Genomic DNA, 12,249 nt, shown 5'->3' on the forward strand with positions numbered 1-12,249 from the left:
GAATAATTGGACTACCAGAAAAGCCAGAAATAAACACCAAACTTGACATTGTAATACAAGAGATAATCAAAGAAAATTGCCCAGAGATTCTAGAACAAGGGGGCAAAACAGCCACTGACACAGCTCACAGAACACCCTCTACACTAAACCCCCAAAAGACAACTCCCAGGAATGTAATTGCCAAATACCAAAGCTCTCAAACAAATGAAAAAATCCTACAAGAAGCCAGAAAAAGACAATTTATATATAAAGGAATGCCAATCAGGGTCACACAAGACCTTGCAAGTTCTACTCTAAATGATCGTAAGGCATGGAACATGATCTTCAGAAAGGCAAGAGAGCTAGGTCTTCAACCAAGAATCAGCTACCCAGCAAAACAGACTATATACTTCCAAGGGAAAGTATGGGCATTCAACAAAATAGAAGATTTCCAACTTTTTGCAATGAAAAGACCAGAGCTCTGTGGAAAGTTCGATATCGAAAATCAAAGAGCATGGAATACCTGAAAAGGTAAATATGAAGGAAAGGGACAAGGAAAAAAATGCTATCTTCTCCTTTTACTCAAATTCTCTTCTGTAAGGACTACATTTATATCAATCTATGTATACTAACACATGGGGAAAATGTAATGTGTAAATAGGGGGTAAAGAAAGACCAAATAGAATAATCTTTCTCACACAAAGATTCACATGGGAAGGGGAGGGAAGAAAAACTCCTATTAGAAGGAGAGGAAGAGAATTTTTACTTAAACCTTACTCTCAGGGAAATCAACTCTGAGAGGGAAAAACATCCAGATCCATTGGGATCTTGAATTCTATCTTACCCAACAAGGGTAAGGAGAAGGGAAAACCAAGCGGGGGAGGGGGACAGGGAAAACAAAAGGGGAGGGAAAAAAAGGAGGAGAAGGGGAGGAAACAAAAGGGAGGGATTAAAAAGGGAAACATATCAAGGGAGGGGACAAGGGGGACCAATTTAAAGTAAATTACAGGACTAAAAGGTAGAGCCAAAGAAGAAAAGGTTAGAACTAGGGAAGGATATCAAAATGCCAGGGAGTCCACAAATGACAGTCATAACTTTGAACGTGAATGGGATGAACTCACCCATAAAATGTAGATGAATAGCAGAATGGATTAGAATCCAAAACCCTACCATATGTTGTCTTCAAGAAACACACATGAAGTGGGTTGACACCCACAAGGTCAGAATTAAAGGATGGAGTAAGACCTTCTGGGCCTCAACTGAGAGAAAGAAGGCAGGAGTGGTAATCATGATATCTGATAAAGCCAAAGCAAAAATAGACCTGATCAAAAGGGATAGGGAAGGTAATTATATTTTGTTAAAAGGGACTTTAGATAATGAGGAAATATCACTAATCAACATGTATGCCCCAAATAATATAGCACCCAAATTTCTAATGGAGAAACTAGGAGAATTGAAGGGAGAAATAGACAGTAAAACCATATTAGTGGGAGACTTGAATAATAAAGTGGAGGAATTCCATTGAGATTGGAACAACCTCCAAGAAGTGATGCAGTGCGAGAGGAGCAGAACCAGGAGAACATTGTACACAGAGACTAATACACTGTGGTATAATCGAACGCAATGGACTTCTCCATTAGTAGTGGTGTAATATCCATGAACAACCTGCAGGGATCTAGGAGAAAAAACACTATGCATAAGCAAAAGATAAACTATGGGAATAGAAACACCGAGGAAAAGCAACTGCCTGACTACAGAGGTTGAGGTGACATGAAGGAGGAGATACTCTAAACGAAACTCTAATGCAAATATTAACAACATGGAAATGTGTTCGAATCAAGAACACATGTGACACCCAGTGGAATCACGTGTTGGCTATGGGGGTTGGGGTGAGGAAAAGAAAATGATCTTTGTCCTTAATGAATAATGCTTGGAAATGATCAAATAAAATATTATTAAAAAAAAAAAAACATCACTTCCTGATGTCATTGAAAACAAACAAAAACAAACAAACAAACAAAAAAAGAATTCTCTTCTGGTCCTGGGGATTTTTCGTGGAGAGTTCATTGATAGCTTATTCTATTTCTTTTTCTGATATGTAGCTATTTAGGCATTCTATTTCTTCTTTGGTTAATTTAGGAAATGCATATTTTTGTAAATATTCATGTATTTCACCTAGATTATAGGGTTTATTGTCATATAATTGGGCAAAATAGCTTTTAATAAATGCTTTAATTTCCTATTTCCTCTTAATTAGAGATAAAATCACCCTTTTCATTTTTGATGCTGATAATTTGATTCTCTTCATTTTTTAAAAAAAATCAACTTGAGCAATAACATATTTTATTTATTTTTTCATAGAGCCAGCTTCTCTTATTTATTAGTTCAATAAGTCTTTTACCATAAATTTTATAATTTCTCCTTTGATTTTTAGAATTTCTAATTTAGTCTTTAACTGGAGATTTTTAATTTGTTCTTTTTCTATGTTTTTTTTATAGTTGTATGCCCAATTCAATGATTTGCTTTTTCTCTATTTTATTGATAGAAGACTCAGGGATATAAAATTTCCCCTAAGACTTGCTTTGACTGTATCCCATACATAGGGATAGGTTGTCTCCTCTTTGTCATTCTCTTTAATAAAATCAATTATTGTTTCTCCAATTTGTTTTTTTTTTACCCAATAGTTTTGAAGAATTAGATTTAGTTTCCAATTAATTTAGGTTGTTTTTCCTTGAAGCCTTATTTATTATAATTTTATTGGATTATGATCTGAAAAACTTGCATTTATTATTTCTGTTTTTTAAAATTTGGTTATGAAGTTTTCATGTGTAGCACATTGTCAGTTTTTATATATGTACCATGTACTATTGAAAAGAAGGCGTATGCCTATTTATTAATATTTACATTTCTCCTTATCTGTTTATTCTAATTGTTCTAAAATTTCATTCACTTTCTTACTTTTTTCTTATTTATTTTTTGGTTAGAATTATCTAGTTCTGTCATGAGAAGGTTGATGTCCCCCAGTAGTATGGTTTTACTATGTATTTCTTCCTTAAACTCCTGTAGTTTCTCCTTTAAAAATCTGGATGTTATAGTACTTGGTGCATATACATTAAGAACTGATATTTATTCATTGTCTATACTTTCTTTTATCAAAATATAATTACCTTCCTTATCTCTTTTAATCAAACTTAATATCTTTGTTTGAGATCATGCTTGGTATTCCCACTTATTTTGCCCTAGTTGAAGCCAAATAGATCCTTCTTCAGCTTCTTACCTTTATTCTTTGTGTTTCTACCTGCCTCAGATGTATTTCTTGTAGACAACACATGGTAGCATTCTAGTTTTCAATCTGCTCTATGACTTGCTTTCTTTTTTTTTTACATTTTCTTTAACATGCTCACTTTCATTTGAACTGGTCTTCAGTCAGTTTACAGGTAAAACTCCTCCACTTTTGATTTCTGGGTTTCAATTTTCAAGTGGGAGATCCTGTCTTTTAAACTGTTATTTTCTTTTTGGACTATTTCCCACTTTTCTTGCCACATCTCTTCCATTTTTCTGACAATCTCAGATTTAAAGTCTTCAAGAACTTGTGACCAATTTCCATTTTCTTCCAAAAGTTTGGGTCTGTTTTAATTGTTTGTCATCTTCTGCTGTTTCTTTTTTAGTCTAGGTTTTTTTTTTTGGCCTAAAAATTATTGAGGGTCAATGTTTTCTTCTTGTTTTGTGTGTGTGTGTGTGTGTGTGTGTGTGTGTGTGTGTGTGTGTGTGTGTGTGTGGGTTTTAGTTCCTGGCAGTTAGTGGCCATTGTCTTGTTTCTTCCTGGTCAGATGTCTAAGTGAAGAATGTCATGGATCTTTGTATTGGGCTCTGGAAAGGTTTTTGCCCCAAGGATATTTTCTCCAGTTCTCAGCATTGTCCAGCTGCTCTCAGTGGCAGGTCCAGCCCTTAAGAACTTATAGATTGCCTGGGAAGAGGTCTGGGTGTGGTGTGTATGGAAGTCTCTGTATTGAGCACTGGAGAGTGGCCAACAGCTTTGTGGCATTTTGCTGTGAGCCATCCTCTCTCCCCAAGGTCCAGCACCCTATCTCCACATTTCCTCAGCCTCCTGGGGTCCCTAGCCTTGCTGTTCTTATGGGCAGGTCCAGCCCATGAGAACTTAATGATAGCCTGGAAGAGGTCTGGATGTGGAGTGTAGGGAGGTTTCTGTATTGAGCACTAGAGAGGTTTTAGCCCAAGGACATTTTTGGTTCTCTTGTGGCTTTTCCCCAAGCTCCACAACCTATCTCAATGTTTCCTCAGCCTCCCAGTGTTCTAAAACTAGTTTCTCTAAGGGACAAGTCTGTGTTTACCTCAGTCAGCCTCCATTCTACAACTTAGAAGTTTGTCCTGTGCTTTCTGGGACTCTGGAAAAGTAAGTGAAGTGGAGGAGGGGTGATGAACTCACCCCTTGGCTGGGGGCATTTTTTCCCCTTTATAGCGGGCAAATGCCCTGTCTTTGTCTACCTTCTGTGCTGTGCCCTACCATGGAACTCCTTCCCTCATTTGATTTTGGTTTTGGTTTTGTCATTTTGAGGCACTCTGTCTCGATCCATGGAGAGAAGAAGAGCTCTGCTTCTACTCTGGAGCCATCTTTACCTGGAAGTCTCTATGATTTGTTTTCATTTTATGGGGGAGTTTATCCAATTTACATTCACAAGTATGATTACCATCTGTGTATTCCCCTTCATCTTCTTTCTTTTATTGCTGACTCTTCTCCTTTTTTCTCTTTTCCTTCATACCAGTTTTTGGCTTTTAATCACTATTTTCCTTCCCTCTCCTTTATATGACTTCCATTCCAAACCACCTCCCTTCTTATTTCCCTCTTAATTCTCTATAGTCTTTTAATTATGGACAACTTCTCCCTCCCTTATATTATTCCCTTCCCTATATCCCCCCTTCCTTATCCCCTTTATACTTTACTATAGGGTAAGATAGGATACTATATTCCACTTAATCTCGCTGTTCTTCCCTCTCTGAGGGTATTACCCATCACCACCTTCTACCAAACCTCCATTGTGATAATATTCCTGTCCTATCCTATGCCTCTTTAAGTGATATAATTTACACCATTTAAATTTACTTCTTTCTTCCCATTTTTCTTAATAAAATCCCCATTTTCACCCCCATTTTTTTCATTTCATCCTAAACTGCTCTTTACTGCATTCTTTATCTATGTATGGTTCTTCTAACTAATATGATAATGATAATTTTTGAGAGTTACATATATCATCTTTCCATAAAGAAATATAAACAATTTTATCTTATCAAACCCCTTAAATTGTTTTCACTTTCTCTTGAATTTTATATTTAGACACCAAATTTTCTGTTTATGTCTGGTCTTTTCTTCTGGAATGCTTGGAGAGTTTTTATTTATTTATTATAAAATGACCATCATTTCCCCTGAAAGAATATAGTCACTTTTGAAGAGTAAGTGCTTTTTGGTTGTAAACCCAGTTCTCTTGCCTTCCAGAATATTATATTCCAAGTGTTAAGGTCATTGAAAGTAGAAGCTGCCAGATCCTGTATAGTACTGACTTGGGCACTTTATTTAAGTTGTTTCTTCCTGGCTGGTTGTAATATTTTCTTTTTTGCCTGGGAACTTGACTATAACATTCCTGGGAAATTGCGGATTTATTGTAGGAGGTGGTCTGCTGATTCTTTAAATTTCTATTTTATCCTCTTTTTCAAGAATATCAGAGCAATGTTCTTTGATAATTTGATGTAATATGTCTAGGTTTTTTATTTTGGGCAGGGCTCATGAATTTCAGGAAATCCAATAATTCATAAATTATGGGTCTATTTTCCCCATCAGTTTTTTTTAATGAGATATTTAATATTTTCTATTCTTTTATTTTGTTTTATTGTTTCTTGATTTATTATGACATTGTTAGCTTCAATTTTTACAATTATAATTTGTTCCATTACCTTTTGATTCTCCTTTTCTATTTAGTTGATTCTTTTCATTGCATTCTTTTTTTCAATTGCTTTATTTTTTTTGGGGGGGGGTCTCCTTTTCAGTGGGTCAATTCTTTTTTTAAAGAATATTTCTTCTGTATTGGATTTTTGTTCCTCTTTTTCCAGTTGACTAATTTTGCGTTTTAAAGAGTTATTATCCTTTTGCATTACTTTCATTTCTTTTTCTCATTTTTCTTCAACTTGTTTCATTTGATTTTTGTTTTCCTTTTTAATTTCTTCCATAAGTTGAAGCCAATGCCATTTCCCCCAAAAGTTTTGCATCTTGTTGCTTGGATCTCACCCTCTTCTACTAGTTCTGTTTTGTTATCTTTGTTCCAGTAGAAATTTTTGAGGGTTAAGTACTTTTTCTACCATTTGTTCATTTTCCCAGACTTCCTTGCTTCCTTGCTTCCTTCCTTCCTTCCTTCCTTCCTTCCTTCCTTCCATTCATTCTTTCTTTCTTTGATGGGAAATTCTGAAAGCTACTTACTAATTCTGTCTCCTGTGCTAAATTACAGTGCTCAACACTGTGAACTACTTTACCTTGGTGCTAGGTCTTTGGCATAGCAGGAGAAGCTTGAAAGGTCCCAGTGCTATGGACTTTAGACATCACTGCAGCCTGGTACCAGGGTCCTTCAAGGGATTGATCTTAGGTGATCTTTCATTGGTTTGGTCTTGGTCCTAGGGCCCCAAATTTGGCCTGTTCCTAGATTTCGAATCTGGAACAATAGGTGGCGGTGGTGGGGTCAGCTCTGCTCTGTGTGAAGTTTTGTTCCTGGTTCCCCTTATCTTGTGAAAAACAACTCTCTCTGCCTACCTTTCAAATTGCTTTCAGTTGGAGAGCCCTTTTACACCATCTTGTTGGATTTTGATTCATGTCATTTTTTGAGCTTTTTAAAAATTAGGTTGGATTGTCAAAGTGGTTTTGGTTTCTGCTATTATTTATTATTATTATTATTATTATTATTATTATTATTATTATTATTATTATTATTATTATTATTATTATTAAACTATTGGTACCACACCACCAGAACCTTCATTTGAAAGAATAATGCCAAGACAATCTGGTCTTCATATCTTTTCAGGCTATATTCCCATCTCCATAAATGCCTTCTCAGATAGGTACCTTCATTCTTCCCACAATCTTTTAAGTTCTGTAATGTATTGAATAAACCCTGTATTATCTAAACACCTTTATGGCAGGGATGTTCTTTTTGTATATATTGTATTTTCAGAGCTTAGGAAAATTCCCAGCACATAACAAATGGTTCAACAGTTGTGTAGCATGACTTGAATTCATATAATCCCAAGTACTATGATACTTTGTTATCCAATATCAATGGCTTGATTGTTTTTCTTCTCACTAAACACTTTGTATTTTTATATTGGGCGTTTTAATTTACTGTTCCTCACTAATAAGCAACATTTCCCTCCTCTTCCCACCCATTTTCTTTCCCTGATTTCCTATAAATTTCAGATAAAGCTTACCTTTGGCAAGAAGTATTTCCTGATACTCCATATAATGCTAATATCTTATGTTTCTTTATTATCTTCAATTTATCATGTATATAATTAGATGTACATACTTGTGTGCATACTGTCTTTCATATGACTGTGCATTCCTTGAAAGCACTGACTGGTTTTTCCCCTTTATTTATATTGTCAGCATTTAGCAGAGGGCCATCAGTTTTTTCTAACTCTTATTCAGTAGTCCATAGCACATTCATATTTTCTATTGGATTTTCTTAGCAAAGATACAATCATGGTCTCTCATTTCCTTCTCCAGTGAATTAAGACAAACAGAGATTATGTGACTCATTCAGAATCACACAAGTAGTAAGTTTCAAAGGCTAAATTTGCACTCAGTTATTTATGATGCAAGAGCAAGACTTTATTCACTGAGCAACATATCTGCCTCCTAGGTAAAGAGAGATTAAGTGACTTGCTTAGGGTCATATAGGTGGCAAATTTCTTAGGCTGGATTTAAACTTATCCTTTCTTGAGCCATTTAACTTCCTTTGCACTGGGACAACTGCTAATAAATTCTTGCCTGAAAAATTTAGATGGTAAGGGGATTTCCAAGGCCATTTACTCCATCTCTTACTAGATGAAGAATCTCCTTTTAAATCTCCCTGCAAAAGACTCTTCAACCTCTGCTTAAAGACCCTTAGCCAGGAAAGCCTCTACCCTTAATTCAGCTTATTCTACTTTGGGAAAGTCATCATTTTTCATTTGTTCATGCTACACATGAACTACACATGTTCACTACACTACACATCATCAGCATTTTATTAAAATAATAATGTTAACCAGTTTTCAACTGTATCATCTCATCATGAAAATATCTGCATTTTTGATATTGACTTTGGTCATAATGAGCAGTTTAGCAATCTTTGAAAAAAATACACAAGTTCCCTAATTCTTTCTGACTTGATCTATTTTTCCTGCTTAATTCTGGGCCAAGCTAATTATCTATCAACAGTGTTTGTCCAAAATACACATTCATAGATTAATTCAAGAGCCTGCCCATTCAGTTGTATTGGATAATCTGGGCAATATATGTTTTTCAATCACTTTATTTCTCAATAGTAGATGATTAGACCAATCTTATTCTATTACATTCAAATTCAGTAAAGAACCTCCCAATGTTCCAGAGATAAGTGTAATTAGCTGAATGTAATCTGTGAATGAGAGCACTTGAAAAATTCCATCAATAGGAAATATTTTCTTTGTTTAGAACTTATGTGGCATCCAAAAGTAGAATGATCCATCTTTGGAGATAGTAGGCTATGTCTCAAGAGGGGTGTTAAAATGTTTTCAGAATGATATGTGTTTAGGATATTTAAGAGATCATTTTTAGTTCAGAATGGATTAGAATCACATATGGATTGAATAATCAATCCCTGTAGTTTCTCAAATTTCTGATATTTAGAGATTCTGTACTATTACCAAAACATCTTCCATGACAGGATTAAACATTCATCATTCCCTCTTCCTTATTAATATCTTTATAAACTCTTATGGGAAGGGAGTATGGGACTATGGGACTTTGTCTTTTATCCACATTACATTTCATTAACAATTTTCCAGCATGGTACTAAGAGCTTTATAAATTATTTTCATAAATGTTTATTTTTAAATGTGGAATGTCCAAAAGATTTCAGAACAAAGGAGTCTGATGTTTAATATAAACTTATATAAATCATGAGATGAATAGATGCTCTTTACATAAAGAGAAACTTCAGAGTTTGTTCTATTAAGTAAAATGTATGGGACATTTTTCATCAACTAACAAAAGTGGATCTTACCTACTCTATATGCTTCAGTCAGCAGTAAAACTAATTATAAAGATGTGGTCAGCCATGGGAAATCACCTTTATACGTCTTTCTGCTTTCTTCTCCTGTTTTTATGCATCATCACCTTAGATAGTGATTTTGCTATTTTCCTAGGCATTTAATAGAAATGAGAGAGTAGAAATATGGATTATCATTTGGTAAAGAATTTTCATGAACCTTATTTAATTTAAAAAATCTGGTAGTCTTCATCCTCCTTTTGGAATTCCTCTTTCATTTAGATAACACAATAGTTAATTCTTGAGCCACTTTAAAACTATTACCTATAGCATACATTTGTTCTAGAAATACTTAATCAAGACTATCTATTTTATACAAATTCATGTTTTTAAATGTCTTAATTCATCTTACTGAATAGAGTGGTAAAAATTGAAATTTAGAAATTTCAGTGGTAATTCTGATTATTATAGATTATTATGAGAGCAGCTTGATTTTGATTCTACTTGCTAAAGAAAAATGCTCAAGATAATTTCAATATTGTCTAAAATTATCATGCTAATACTCATAATTTCCCCTCACCTAACTCAAATAAATTTGCCATTAATTTGTTTGAAAAATCGAGATTATGTTTGCTAATAAGTATTAATGTATAATTGTTCCCCAATTTGAAAATAAGTTATTTTAACTTATGAACATCAAAATTCATGTCCATTTTAACTTAAGGCCTAATTCATATGTACCAGGTTACTTGAGATTGTCAGAAAAACATAGGTAGAATTTTACCATTTCATCTCTTAACAAGAGAATTGATGCCCCAGTAATCATTTTTTAACATTTTTTACCATTTTAAAAGATTAATCTCTTGAGTATTAGAAGACAAAAGAGAATAGAATTTAGTAAACTTTGTCATATTTTTATTTTATCATAATTTGATTCAAGCCAAAGGATTTTCCATTCTTTCTTTTATATTGCTCTCTGAATTTTTAAATTTTTTAAATTTAATTTTTTTACAATATTATTTAATTAATCAATTTAGAATATTTTTCCTTGGTTAAAAGAATTGTGTTCTTTCCCTCCCCTTTCCCCATCCCTGCCATAGAGGATGCACAATTCCACTGGGTTTTACATATGTCCTTGATCAAAACCAATTTCCATATTATTGATGTTTGCACTAGGGTGATCATTTAGAGACTATATCCACAATAATAGCCCCATCAACTCATGTGATCAAGCAGTTGTTTTTCTTCTGTGTTTCTGTGCCCACAGTTTTTCATCTAAATGTAGATAGTGTTCTTTCTCATAAATCTCTCAAATAATCTGGATCATTGCATTGCTACTAATAGAAAAGTCCATTCCATTCAATTATACCACAGTGTATCAGTCTTTGTGTACAATGTTCTCCTGGTTCTGCTCCTTTCACTCTATATCTGGAGGTCATTCCAGTCCGCATGGAATTCCTCTAGTTCATTATTCCTTTGGGTGCAATAGTATTCTATCACCAACATAAAACACAATTTGTTCAGCCATTTCCCAATCAAAAGCCATCCCTTCATTTTCCAATTTTTTGCCACCACAAAGAGAACAGCTATGAATATTCTTGAACATGTATTTTTCCTTAGTATCTTTTTTGGGTACAAATCCAGCAGTGCTATAACTGGGTAAAAAGGCAGACAGTCTTTTGGCGCCCTTTGGGCATAGTTCCAAATTACCCTCCAAAATGGTTGGATCAATTCACAACTCTACCAGAAATAAATTAATGTCCTGACTTTGCCACATGCTCCCCATCATTCATTACTTTCCTTTGCTGTCATGTTAGCCAATCTGCTAGGTGTGAGGTGATACCTCAGAGTTGTTTTGATTTACATCTCTCTGATTATAAGAGATTTAGTATGATTTTTCATATGCTTATTACTAGTTTTGATTTCTTTGACTGAAAATTGCCTATTCATGTCCATTGCCATTTGTCAATTGGAGAATGGCTTGATATTTTGTACAATTGATTTATCTCTTTGTAAATTTGAGTAGACTTTTGTCAGAGATTTTTAGTATGATGACCATTTCCCAATTTGTTACTTCCCTTCTAATTTTGGTTACATTGGTTTTGTTGATAAAAAAAATTAATTTGATGTAATCAAAATTATTTATTTCACATTTTGTGATTCTTTCTAAGTCTTGCTTGTTTTTAAAATCTTTCCTTTCCCAAAGGTCTGACATGTATACTATTCTGTGTTCACATAATTTACTTATAGTTTCCTTCTTTATGTTCAAGTCATTCACCCATTCTGATTTTATCTTGCTGTAGGGTGTGAGATGTTGATCTAAACCTAATCTCTCCCACACTTCCTAATTTTCACAGCAGTTTTTATCAAATAGTGGATTTTTGTCCCAAAATGTGGGATCTTTGGGCTTATCATAGCCAGTCTTGCTTAGGTCACTTACTCCAAATCTATTCCACTGATCCTCCATTCTGTCTCTTAGCCAGTACCATATTGTTTTGATGACCACTGCTTTTTAGTATAGTTTGCGATCTGGTAATGCCAGGCCACATTCCTTCTCATTTTGTTTTCATCATTTCCGTGGATATTCTTGAATTTTTTGTCTTCCAAATGAAATTTTGCATGGGTTTTTTTCTAATTCAGTAATTTTTTTTTAGAAGTTCAATGGGTGTGGAACTAAATAAGTAGGTTAATTTGGGTAGAATTGTCATTTTTATTACGTTAGTTCATCCTATCCATGAGCAATCAATGTTTTTCCAATTGTTTAGATCTAGTTTTAGTGGTATGGAGAGCATTTTGAAGTTGAGTTCATATAGCTTCTGTATTTGTCTCAGCAGATATATTCCCAAGTATTTTATATTGTTTAGGGTGATTTTAAATGGAATTTCTCTTTCTAATTCTTGTTGCTGAGATGTGTTGGACATATATAGAAATGCTGATGACTTATGTGGGTTTACTTTGTATCCTGCAACTTTGCTAA

Source organism: Monodelphis domestica, chromosome 3 (genome assembly GCF_027887165.1).
Source record: "Monodelphis domestica isolate mMonDom1 chromosome 3, mMonDom1.pri, whole genome shotgun sequence".
In the NCBI taxonomy this organism is placed as follows: domain Eukaryota; kingdom Metazoa; phylum Chordata; class Mammalia; order Didelphimorphia; family Didelphidae; genus Monodelphis; species Monodelphis domestica.